A 12,629-nucleotide genomic window follows, 5' to 3' on the forward strand; every position below is an offset into this window, starting at 1 on the left:
AACCAAAAGCTGGACGCTTAACCGACTGCACCACCCTGGTACCCTGGGAGAGGCAGATTTTAATCAATCAAGCAAATTAAAAAATAACTGCCAATAATGTATGTGCTACAAAGGAAAAATGTGTGATAGGTAACCTGACCTTGTCTGAGGGATCAAGAAAGGTTTCCTGGAGGAAGGGATATTTGAGCAGAGAAGTAAGGACGAGTAAAAGGTAAGTTGGCAATGGGAAGGAGGGGAGAAAGCATGTTCCAGGTGGAGGGGACAGCATGGGCAAAGGCCCTGAGGTGGGATGACAGAACTGAAAGAAAATCAGGTGTCTCAAGTGCAGCAAAGGCCTAGGAGAGTGGCCCAGGCAGGAAGAGACCCAAGTCAGTAGGGCCTCATCTGAAAGATTCCAGGGCCAAAGAAGGCGCTGGTGCACATAGACAGGCAGAGCTGATGCAGAGAGGATGGCTGGAGCAGGAGGTGATGGTTTCCATGGCTCCTTTGCTGTTATTCAATCAAGATGAGCCAGGGGGCACTCCACTGGGTCAGTAGGCCTTGAGCATCTGCCTTCAGCTCAGGTCATGGTCCTGCGTCCCGGGATTGAGCCCCACATGGGGCTACCGATGGCGGGGAGTCTGCCTCTCCCCCTTTCTGCCCCTCTCTCCACTTGTGCGTGTGCGCACTCTTTCTCTCAAATAAATAAAATCTTTTAAAAAAGATGAGCCTGAATCTGTCAAAGGCACAAAAATCAGACCCATATTGAAACTCAATTCAGGATAATTCTCAGGACTGACAACAGATGGCTTACCAAAAACCAAACGCACCCAACACTGCGATCTTTCTAAATGTTTCGAAACCTGTAACGAGTTTTTTAAGATTGGAAATAATCTCAAATGTCTTTTTAGTTTAGTTTTGTTTTTAAATATTTTATTTTAGGGGGCACCTGGGTGGTTCAGTGGTTGAGCATCTGCCTTGGCTCAGGTGGTGATCCTGGGGTCCTGGGATCAAGCCCCACATTGGGCTCCCTGCAGGGAGCCTGTTTCTCCCTCTGTCTATGTCTCTGCCTTTCTCTGTGGGTCTCTCATGAATAAATATGATTTTATTTATTTATTCATGACAGACAGAGAGAGAGAGAGGCAGAGACACAGGCAGAGGGAGAAGCAGGCTCCCTGTAGGGAGCCTGACATGGGACTTGATCCCGGGTCTCCAGGATCACACCCCCGGCCGAAGGCAGTGTCAAATCGCTGGGCCATCGGGGCTGCCCAAAGATTTTATTATTTTATTTTATTTTATTTTATTTTATTTTATTTTATTTTATTTTATTTTATTTTATTATTTTATTTTATTTTATTTTTTTATTAATTTTTGACAAAGATTTTATTTTTAAGTAATCTCCATACCCAATGTGGGGCTTAAACTTACAACCATGAGATCAAGGATCACATGCTTCTACCGGCTGAGTTAGCCAGATGCCCCTCAACAATTTTTTTTTAAAGATTTTATTTATTTATTCATGACAGACAGAGGCAGAGACATAGGCAGAGAGAGAAACAGGCACCCTGCAGAGAGCCTGATGCGGGACTTGATCCCAGGACCCTGGGATCACAACCTGAGCCAAAGGCAGTTGCTCAACCACTGAGCCACCCAGGTGCCCCTCAAATGGGGTTTTTGAAATGGTCTGTGCTCTTGTATACTATTGGTAGGAGAGAAAATTAGCATATCCCCTTAGGAGGGCAATTTGGTAATAATTATCAAAACATAAAACACATATTCCCTTACCCCTAGCAATTCCATTTCCAGGCATCTAACATACAGAAATACATGTTTAAGACATATACACAAGGATGTTCATGACAACCTTGTTTGCAATATCAAAAAAAGGCAGAAACAATATCCATCAATATAGGAATGGTTAAATAAAGTACAGTTTTTCTATATGATGGGGAATGTTATGAAGCCATTTAAAAAATAAGGAAGTGGGGTGCCTCAGTGGCTTAGTCTGTTAAGTATCTGCCTTTGGCTTAGGTTATGATCCCAAGGGCCAGGATCATGCCTCAAGTTGAGTTCTCAGCTCAGTGGGGAGCCTGCTTCTCTCTCTACTCCTCCCTCCTGCTCTGCTCCGCGCGCACTCTCTTTCTCTCTCTCTCAAATAAATAAAATCTTAAAAAAATAAGGTAGAGCCAAATGTGCTGCTTTTAAATTATTTTCAGACAAATGAAAATGATTCAGAATAATCATTCAGAATTCGGTATGATTCAGAATAAAATGTGTAACAGGATCTTGTTTGTTTAAAAACTTGTATGTAAACTGGTAGTAGGCTTTTTTTTTTTAAGATTTTATTTATTTGGGATCCCTGGGTGGCGCAGCGGTTTGGCGCCTGCCTTTGGCCCGGGGCGCGATCCTGGAGACTCAGGATCGAATCCCACATCAGGCTCCCGGTGCATGGAGCCTGCTTCTTCCTCCGCCTGCGTCTCTGCCTCTCTCTCTCTCTCTGTGACTATTATAAATAAATAAAAATTAAAAAAATAAAGATTTTATTTATTTGAGAGAGAAAGAGAGAGAGAGAAAGAAAGGAGACAGAGGGAGAAGCAGACTCCTCACTGAGCAGGGAACCCCACATGGGGCTCGATCCCAGGATCCGAAGATCATGACCTAAGCTGAAGGCAGACACATAATCAACTGAGCTACCCAGGTACCCTAGTAGCAGGCTTTTAAAAACATTATATTCTATTTCCCTGGTCTCCCTATTTATGCTAAGAACGTTCACCATTCTGGAAACCAAAAAGAAACAGCCTGTCACCACAGAACTGGTGAATAGAGATTTCAAATTATTGGTTTCAGGTTCAGGCAGAAAGAGGTACTTGATCCCATGCCCTCCTATCAGGAAGCTCATAAAATATTAGCAAGTTACAGATGAAGGACACCTTGCTCCTGTTTTGGGTAGAGTCCCATGGAGTAAATGTTGGAGTCGCTAGATAAGTTTAGGGATCCAAGACTAGAGGCCCTGCCTTGGATAGGAAGCCCCAGAGCATTGCTCTACACCACTGCCATCACCAATACATCATGGGGAAACAACAGCACCTGAATGGGGGGCCAAGAGACAGGCATGGGGTGGCCATGCGGAGCCACTGGAAAGAAGGGAGCAGGCCAATATTTTCCCATGGGGAGAGATTCTATTTATTTATTCATGAGAGACAGAGAGAGAGAGAGAGTGAGGCAGAGACACAGGCAGAGGGAGAAGCAGGCTCCATGCAGGGAGCCCAACGTGGGACTCGATCCCTAGTCTCCATGATCACGCCCTGGGCTGAAGGCGGCGCTAAACCTCTGAGCCACCCAGGCTGCCCCCTTCAGGCTTTCAGAAGCAGCTCAGTGTCACCTCTTCTGTGAAGCCTTCTGGTTTCTAATCATTCCATCTTTTGGGCCTTTAGCATGGCTTGAATAAACTTCTGTAGGGTTTGACTGGAGAAGTAAAACACTATGAGACAATTAAGGATTTAGTGTAGGGATTAGAGCTTGTACAATTGTGGAAGCTGATGGAGAAATCCATGCAACTCTGTCACCTCTGCATCTGGTGGTGAACTCGAAGTCTCTATAGGTCAGCAAGGCCAGCAGTTGGGAAGGAAAGCTGGATGTGAAGTAGAAAGAGCAAGGAAAACTGGAACCTGTGAAAACAAACCAGATCCTATGAGGACAAGAACCCCTGAGGACAAACTGAAACCTCTGACTTCCTAACTTAGAGGAGAAGCTGGAGCCCTTTGCCATAGAGCTGAAGGTACATCTGGCCTGGCACTCAGAGTATCTGAAGGAGGAGACTGAACAGGAGGTGGGGAGCTGGGGCCCTGGGTGCCTTATCCAGCATCAACAGGGGAACCAGCAAGTCAGTATCAAAAGGTATGCACTGCCACATGCTTGGTATCCCACTCTGTCCTTCATAGTGTACTGGCTGCTACTTCACTTCAGCTTTCCAGATCTTGCACAAAATTTTCTTTAGGTCGACCCTAACTTGGAACCATATAGAAAGGGAATCCTGGGAAACATAGTTCCAGCCTAGCCAAGTGGACACAGTACAAAGCCACCACAAGCACAATACCTTGTCTGGTAAGTCTCAATCTGTACCTTTGGCAGCAAGAGCCAGACTATGCACTCTGTCTCCTTGGGACCCAGCACAGCAGCTTTCAACAGATGTTCATTGACTCAACAGAACACTCTCCCCACATCCCACTCAAACAAATGCTCAGGGTATGTTCTGGGATTTTGGGAAATCGCCCAGTGTTTTCCTGAAGAGTGCCATTTACATAAAAGTCAATGGAGCTATTGTTGTACGTTTTCTGTTTTTCTGGAAACCATGGATTGAAACTGTCCTGGGGTTTGAAAGTAGCCAGCTTATATACAAACGCACACACACACACACACACACACACACACACACACACACATAGCATGCACGCATGCACTCACACACATGACTCCAAGTGGATTCAAACCTCAGGGGGTTAAAGAACACAGCATCCAATATGCAAATGTGCTTGCAGCCAGGATTGCAGAGATGAGAACTCCAGGCTGACAGCAGGCAATTCACACTTCAGAAAAGTGGCAAAGTGCCTTAGGTGGTTAAAAAAAACCTGAACAAAAAAGTCCTCAATGTCATCAGAAGGTTCCAGAAGCTAAGGAAAAATGCTCTTGCCTTTCTCTATATATACATTTCCCTTACAGCTGAGGAGGTTCAGGACCTAGGTGCCAAAAAATAATTCACAGATAAACGGCTGTACTGATGTGTTGTGTTCCAATGTTTTCATCAAATTAATCAGAGTGCTATTGCAAGCCTAGCTCAACCTCCCAAAGAAGGCCTCATAAATACATCTTTAGATATAGAAAGAGTACCTCAAATCCTTTCCTCATGTCCTGATAATCTAAAATCCCTTTAGCGGAAACTGTTTCATGCCACCATGTTATCAATTAAGCATCTACACTGGGCCAGCTATCCTGTGCAAGGTTCTTCACATGTGTATTTCTAATATTCAAGACAAGTCTTCATGATAAGCACATCTTCAGTTTTGCATGAGGAAACTAAGATTCAAAAAGGTTAAAATACTTGCCCAAGAGCATAGCTGGTCTGTGAATGGGAAGATTTGAATCTAAGTAAGCCTAACTCCAAAGTGTTTATTTTTTCCCCTTCTATAATTCTGCTTAATGTAAAAGAGCAGAGCTTAAGGCAAAATGGTGCTGAGAGAGGACATGCAAATAATTTATAAAAATTATTTCCAGTTCCCAAATTCCCAGTCTTTGATCTATATGCACATAGAGGATTTTAAAGGTACCTAGCTGGAATCTTTTCCACAGGACAGGTATTAGTTGAGGGAGGTGGAGAGGGTGCATAGATGAAGGTCCTGGTGCTCAGAGATGACCCTGGAGAGGTAAAGTTTCGCCTAAGGCCCTGAAACTTTGCCTATCTGATAAGGGTTTCTATGCGTCCTCTGCTTTTTCTCTGGAAAGCAGGAACCTAAAATCACATGTTCAAAACCATACCAGGTAGCCTGGGAGTTCCCATGAACCAAGTGTTGGGAATACTTTTAGTGCTAGCCTTGAACAAGCACACAAACAACTAACTTGGGGTGCTGGTATGCAGGTAAGTTGCCCAGGCCCACTCCACTGGGAGGAGGAAAGCCACCTCCACCTGCCTACAAGCAACTCTGACTGTTCACTGTTTCCTCTCTTCCCATATCATAATGGTCTTTTCTGATTCTTTAATTCCCCTTTACCCTTTCAAAGGATTGAGCACAAATTAGGTGCCCATCTCTGAATAAAGCTCTTTCTTGTAACAACAACAACACAAAGAGAAAAAGAAAAAAGCTCCCAACTACTGCGAATAAATTCAGACAAAATGTTTCCTCACTGCCCCTTTAGGGAAAGGACACCTGCCTGACACTATCTTCTGACAGAAACCAATTTGCTGAGTCATCTTGCTATCTTTGCCATTTGGCTGAGGACAGAAACAGGAGATTTCACCTGTTATGGCATGAATATTAGCTTCTAGGATGAGGCCAAAGTCAGACAAGGTTGGAACAAAAATCATTCGTTGTGAAGGGGATCTGTTAAGTGGCCTATTAGTGCCATCTGCTGTACAGTTCTAGAAAGTAAACATGGGTAATTCTAATATTAGAGCCTGAAGGGATTTACTTACTCATCTAACATCTGTTGAGTGTGTCCTACTTGACCAGCAGTGTGATGGGATTGAAGAGTGGGTATGAAGCTGAATATTATAAACCCCAGCTTCCTAAGGGTTCACAGCCTCAGAAAAGTAGAAGGTACTTTGACAAAGTTGACAGTTTGTTTTGTGCAAAATAGGGGTATGTGTAAGATGGAAAGGAAGCAAAAAAGAGAGTGATTTTCTTTGGGTCAAAGGGGCACCCCATAAGGATTCTGAAGGATGGCTAGGAATTCACCAGGCAGAATAAAAGTGGAGGAGAGGTGCATTCCAGGCAAAAGGAGGAAGGTGGGCAAAAGCTCTCAAGCACAAAATGACATTCCACTAATAAACAGTTTAGTTTATATTCTATAGGCAATGAGGAGCCTTTTAGGCAGGGCTGGTAATTGTATTGACATTTTACAAAGACATTCTGGCAGCACTGAAGGTGGCGAATGGATTAGAAGATTGGAGACAGGAACCAATTTGTTACAAATCTGTTGCCAACAATCCAGATGACAAATGATAGAGTTAAATTAAGGCAGAGAGGAGGAGAAAGAGGAAGGGATGAATTTGAGAGATATTTCAAAAAGAAAACCAATAGTATTTGTTTCATTGTCCAAGGAAGAGGGGTGGGAGATAGGGAGGTAGAGAAAGAAAGGTGAGTGAAGAGGTTGTTCGGTTTGGGTGACAAGAAGTTGGTGGAGTAGGGAGTAGAAGGTAAGCTAATGCTTTGTTTGGGAGAAGATGAATTTGAAGTGCTATTGACTACCCACAAGGTAAATGAACTGAAGGAATTGTGTTCAGTGATCATCATCTCATTCCATCTCTTCATTTTCCAAGGTGAAAATTTCCTATTGGAGAAAGATCTTGCTCCCACTATAGGTACTTTGGAAGCCATCTTCCTCCATTTAGGTAAGCCTATCTGTGCATCTGGTATTCAAAGCATCTTATCCTCCTTCAGGCAGAAACAACATGAAAAAGCATGGCTAACTGTACAGTGGGAAACACCTAGGTCCCTAATTCAACAGTTGTATTACTGTAAGCAAAATACTTCTCTAAGCCTCATTTTCTCATCTGTAAAATGAGGGTAACCTCTACATGATTGTTGTAGTGGGTTTTTTAAACATATATTTTTAAATATTTAATTTATTTATTCAACAGAGAACGCACAAGCAGGGGGAGCGGCTTCAGAAGCAGGCTCCCTAAGGACTGAGGAGCCCAATGCAGGGCTCTATCTCAGGATCCTAGGATCATGACCTGAGCCAAAGGCAGATGTTTAACTGAGCCACCCAGGCGCCCCTGTTTTAGAGTTTAAAATAAAGAATGTATACATAGGACCATATCAGAAGTACTGAATATATATGAGTCACTTTCATCCGTTATCATGAAAGGTCATCAGGAAGCTTCTGTTATGTTTTAATGGTACGCTCTTAACTTTTATTGATAGCTGAATCAAATGGCTTTTTGTATATTCAGCAAAACTGCTGGTAAGCACACTGCTCACCACACCATTATATTCCTCACATATAAAGTACAAGATATAAATTCCTTTCAATGAAAGTACTAGGAAGAATTTTCACTTTTGAAAAATGGTTTCCTTAATTATTTCTCTGACAAGTTTTGAGCTAAATTGGGTACTTGCAGTGAGTCCACTGGCCTTGTTAGCTAGTATATTTGTTTGTTTCTATTATGAAGGTAATAGGTACCTTTTTTTTTTTTTTTTTGAGGAGTTATGGCTTGTCAGGTGTTGTGCCAAGTGCTTTACTTTCCTTATTTCATTTAAACTTCACAACAACCCTGTGAGCCTTTACCAGGGTTTTTCAGATGAGGAAAAAGGAAAGATGTGTCTGGGTAGACTGAAAAGCAGGTCTGCCTGACTCCCATCATTGCTCTTTTAACGTCAACTCTGTATTTGCGTTTTACATTTGGCTATTTGATTGCATTCGGTTTAAGTTGTCACATATATAAATACTTTTGCTTTTCTTTTCTTTCTTCCTTTCTTTCAGAGATACAATAACAAATACACAGAGCCCAAACCAGGCCAGAACAAGGGAAAAGAAAGTTCTGTTTTAGGCGGTGGGACTCATGTGATTTTCTTAAGACTTTTTTTTATTTGATTGTGAGTGAGAGAGCGAGCACGAGGCGGGGGAGGGAGAAGGAAGAAGCAGACACCCCGCTGAGCAGGGAGCCTGACAAGGGGCTCCATCTCAGGACCCCAGAATAATGACCTGACCTGAAGGCAGATGTTTGATGTTTAACCCACTAAGCCACCGAGGCAACCTGGTGATTTTTTTTTTTTTTTTTTTTTTTTTTTTTACTATTGCTATAATTGCCAAGATATTATCCATTCAATAAATGAAACAATTAAAACATACAAAATCTATTTTGGAAAGCAGACGGGGCATAAAGAGTAACAACAAAGTGAAACTGAGGCCAAGGGAGGGGAGGGTATGGCACTCTCGCCGCCGATCCCTAAATCCGGAACTCTAGAATTCCGCCGCCGCACCCCATCACCAAGCGGACCAGCAAGGCTCAGAGCCATAGAACCCTCCCCTCTCCCTGAGCTTAGAGGAAAACTGAAGTTCTCCGAGGGCCTGGCCTGCCCACGCCTCACGTCCGCCTTTGACGCTGCAACGACGGAAGCTCATTCAGCTGCATTCCCATCGCTCCAACCCTCAGCTCCTCCGTGGGTGAACTACACCCAGAGGCCCCTCTCTAAGACTACTCACCCAACACCCAGGGCGGCAGGAGGCGGGCCTTGAACCGAAAGGGGGAGTACACTGACCGATTGTTGGGCTGCGCTTAGAGCGACCAACAGTAGAGGGCAAAAGGCCCTTCCACCCGCCTCAAAGAGGCCTTCCTTTCACTTAGAATGTCGCGAGAGCCTCACTCAAGCGATTCGATTGGTTGAAAGACGCAGCGTGAGAGTTACGCCCACTGTTTCTTCGGGTCCCTGATTGGTCTTCTAGAGAAGAAGGACTCTAACGTCAACGAGTTCCCGCGATGCCCATTGGTGGATGTTTCGGGGCTGCCGGCGCGCGGGCGCCGGCGCGGGCGTTCGAACCCGCGCTTGGTAGTGTTACCATGGGGATACGGCCTGGTCGGCGCCTCAAAAAGCTGGTGAGTTGACAGCACGCCCGCCAACTTTGGGGCTCTCTCTCGTCGGCATTGTCTTCTGCCCTCAGAGTTGACCGAGGGGGAACTTGGAAGCTACCGAGGTGAGAAATGGCGGGTGAGAGCCGGGGAGGAGAGAGGCCTCTGCTCCGCGGGGAAGGGTACGCTGGACGCCTGCCGAGCGCGTGAGGAGGCGGCGGTTGCGAGGAAACCGGGGTTTGGCCTCTCCTGGTTGTTCCAATGCTCAACCTACTCTCCTACCCTTCATCCTCATATCTCTGCCTTTTCTTCAGTGTTCATCTCGAGCGCTGCTCTTCCCATGAAGCCTTCTCTGAGTCTCGAAATCCTCTTGCCTTTGAACCCGTGGCCCTGACTGGAACCTTTGTTAAAGCACTTCTACTCGGCCTTGGGTTGTGTACTTCGGTAAACCTCATTCTCCTCGTTCCTCCCATATAATTTAGAAGTCTTTGAGGCAGAGTAACCATCTTTCATTCCCAGCGTCTTACACATAGTGGAGGAAATTTTCAGGAAATACTTGTTGAGTCGAATTTAATTCACCACAAATAGATGGGATTCCCCTCTATGCACTGCCCTGTTTTCCCTTCCGTTTAGAGGTTATTTTTTATTTTTCTGGGAGTAGAGGGAGGGCACCCTAATCTCATATTCCGAAGGACCCGAGGGGCCTCTGGGTGGCTCAGTGGTTGAGCGTCTACCTTAGGCACAGGTCGTGATCCCGGGGTCCTGGGGTCGAGTCCTGCAACGGGCTCTCTGCAGGGAGCCTGCTTCTCCTTCTGCCTATGTCTCTGCCTCTCTCTGTGTCTCTCATGACTAAATACATACAATCTTAAAAGAAAAAAAAAAAAGGATCTGAAAGCCCACGGTTGGCCTTTCCACTGTTTGTGAAAGAGAAATTTTTTTTTTTTTTTGAATGCTTGCCACAACTCTTCTGGCTTTTAGTCTTGTTCTCACAGTGCTTTTATTGAAGTCTTAATGAGTCTTTGCTTAAAACAAACCATTCTGTTGTTGCTGAATGTCAAGAGTATTTCAGTGTCTTAGTTACCCATAGCTATTGTCACATTTTAAGAGTGCTTTGGAAATGGTTTTAAAGCATTATCTCCTTTGTATTCTACTTGGAGTTTCTCTGCTTCAGGTGCATATAACATAACAGCTGCTCTGGTAGCTATCCATTCATCAGCTGTCCATGATAGAATTACATTACCAAGACTGTTGTTTTGTCAATTCATAAGACTATATATTGCCGGGATGCCTGGGTGGCTCAGTCAGTTAAGCGTCTGTCTTTGTTTAGGTCATGATCTCAGGATCGTGGGATCAAGCCCCTCATCAGGTTTCACGCTCAGTTGGGATTCTGCTCCAGGATTTCTTCTCTCACTCTGTCCCTTCCCCTGCCCATGCTCTTATTATTACGTACTCTCTAAAAATAAGTAAATCTTAAAAAAAAAAAAGGGGGGATCCCTGGGTGGCGCAGAGGTTTGGCGCCTGCCTTTGGCCCAGAGCGCGATCCTGGAGACCCGGGATCGAATCCCACATCAAGCTCCCGGTGCATGGAGCCTGCTTCTCCCTCTACCTGTGTCTCTGCCTCTCTCTCTCTTTCTCTGTGACTATCATAAATAAATAAAAATTAAAAAAAAAAAAGAGAGAGACTGTATTGCCAATCTGGATTGTTGATGATTCTTATGTGAAATTCATAGCCCATTGATGATTTTAATAAAAGGATTGAAAAAATCAGGTATAGCAGCTATGTTTTTATTAACCTTTTACCAAAGTTTAAAGACAGCCATATAGCTAAACTGCAGATCTGGGACTCCTAGGTGGATCAGCGGTTGGTCTGCCTTCGGCTCAGGGCATGATCCCGGAGTTCCGGGATCAAGTCCCACATAGGGCTTCTGCAGGCAGCCTGCTTCTCCCTCTGCCTATGTCTGTGCCTCTCTCTGTGTGTCTCTCATGCATAAATAAATAAATCTTAAAAAATATTTTTTTAATATTTTTTTAAACTTCAGATCTGAGACATGTAATGGAAACATGATTGAGAATTCAGGGTTTGACTCTGGCTCTGTCTCTACTCACTCACTGTGACTGACTTTGCAAGTCACTTAGCCATTAACCAAAGACCTCACTTTTTCCATCTGGAAAATTAAAATATTGAATTAGATTAGAGTTCCTGTGGCTTTGCTATCAACTTAGTCAAGCAATTGGCTTTTTAAAAATTTCATTATAATTAACAGTGTTATAGTTGTTTCAGGTGTACACTATGCTGATTCAGCAATTCTCTACATTACTCAGTGCTCATCATAAGTGTACTCTTAATCCCCTTCACTTATTCACCCACTTCCCCTCTGGTAACTAACCATTAGTTTATTCTCTGTAATTGAGAGGCTGTTTTTTTATTTGTCTCTTTTTTTCTTTGTTCATTTGTTTCTTAAATTCCACATTTGGGTGAAATGATATAGTATCTCTCTGATTTATTTCACTTACCGTTTTATCCTTTAGATCCATCCATATTGTCGCAAATGGCAAGATTTCATTCTTTTTTGTGGCTGAGTAGTATTCCATTGTATATGTATTCCATCTTCTTTACCTGTTCCTCTGTCAATGAATACTTGTGTGCAGAGCGGGGGGAGAGGCAGGTGGCAGGGGAAGAGGGAGAATCTTAAGCCCCATATCATGACCCTGAGATCATGATCTGAGCCAAAATCAAGAGTCGGTTGCCTAATTGTGCCACCCAGGTTCCCCTATTTTTGAATTAGTGTTGTCATATTTGTATGCAGTAGTTTGCATTCCTACCAACAGTGCATGAGGGTCCTTTTTCTCTACATTTTCACCAACACTTGTTTCTTGTGTTTTTTATTTTAACCATTCTAACAGAAGTAAGGTGATATTGTGATTTTGATTTGCCTTTGCCCGGTAACTAGTGATATTGAGCATCTTTTCAGCTGTCTTTTGGACATCTATATGACTTTTTTGGAGAAATGCCTGTTTATTTCTTCAAGCAATTTGTTATTGATGTCAGGTAAACATCACACGTTCAGCATTCTAAAGACCGTACAGCTGGAACTGATAGCCGCCATTTATTGAGCATTTACCCTGTGCAAAGCATTATGTCAAGACTTTATATAAACATTACATTTTCTTAACATAGTACATCAATATACTGTCCACATAGCATTTCATTAAAAGCTTTTGGTTTATGTTGCTAATTTAAATCCTTAGCTGTTGGGCAGCCCAGTGGCTCAGCGGTTTAGCACCGCCTTCAGCCCAGGGCCTGATCCTAGAGACCCCGGATTGAGTCCCACATTGGGCTCCCTGCATGGAGCCTGTTTCTTCC

The 12,629-nt window shown here is 43.7% G+C and overlaps 2 protein-coding genes and 1 long non-coding RNA gene across 10 annotated transcripts in view; 2 read left to right on the plus strand and 1 right to left on the minus strand.

Moving 5' to 3' along the window:
- NUDT2 (nudix hydrolase 2) overlaps positions 1–12,629 on the minus strand; it is a 101,324-nt gene that overhangs the window by 4,558 nt on the left and 84,137 nt on the right. For 2 of the 5 annotated variants that reach the window (XM_072728086.1, XM_026008959.2), the window contains exons 1-2: positions 8,902–9,028; positions 3,546–3,647 (exon numbers count right to left, since the gene is read on the minus strand). The exons of 1 other annotated variant lie outside the window; for it this stretch is intronic. The gene's annotated coding sequence lies outside the window, so the exon portion shown is untranslated. Of the gene's footprint in view, positions 1–3,545; positions 3,648–8,901; positions 9,034–12,629 lie in introns of those variants that run through there. 2 more of the 5 variants (XM_026008960.2, XM_026008958.2) reach the window with 2 other exon arrangements.
- On the plus strand, positions 3,748–8,431 carry LOC140594565 (uncharacterized). The gene is made up of 4 exons (XR_011995500.1): positions 3,748–3,876; positions 3,977–4,083; positions 7,013–7,084; positions 8,179–8,431. It is a non-coding gene; the product is annotated as an uncharacterized lncRNA (long non-coding RNA).
- The window catches only part of KIF24 (kinesin family member 24), a 79,064-nt gene continuing 74,895 nt past the window's right edge, over positions 8,461–12,629 (plus strand). Inside the window, exon 1 of one of the 4 annotated variants that reach the window (XM_072728080.1) lies at positions 8,461–9,292. The gene's annotated coding sequence lies outside the window, so the exon portion shown is untranslated. Of the gene's footprint in view, positions 9,391–12,629 lie in introns of all 4 variants that reach the window. The other 3 variants (XM_072728077.1, XM_026008962.2, XM_072728079.1) reach the window with 3 other exon arrangements.

Source organism: Vulpes vulpes, chromosome 12, assembly GCF_048418805.1.
Source record: "Vulpes vulpes isolate BD-2025 chromosome 12, VulVul3, whole genome shotgun sequence".
Classification (NCBI taxonomy): Eukaryota; Metazoa; Chordata; class Mammalia; order Carnivora; family Canidae; genus Vulpes; species Vulpes vulpes.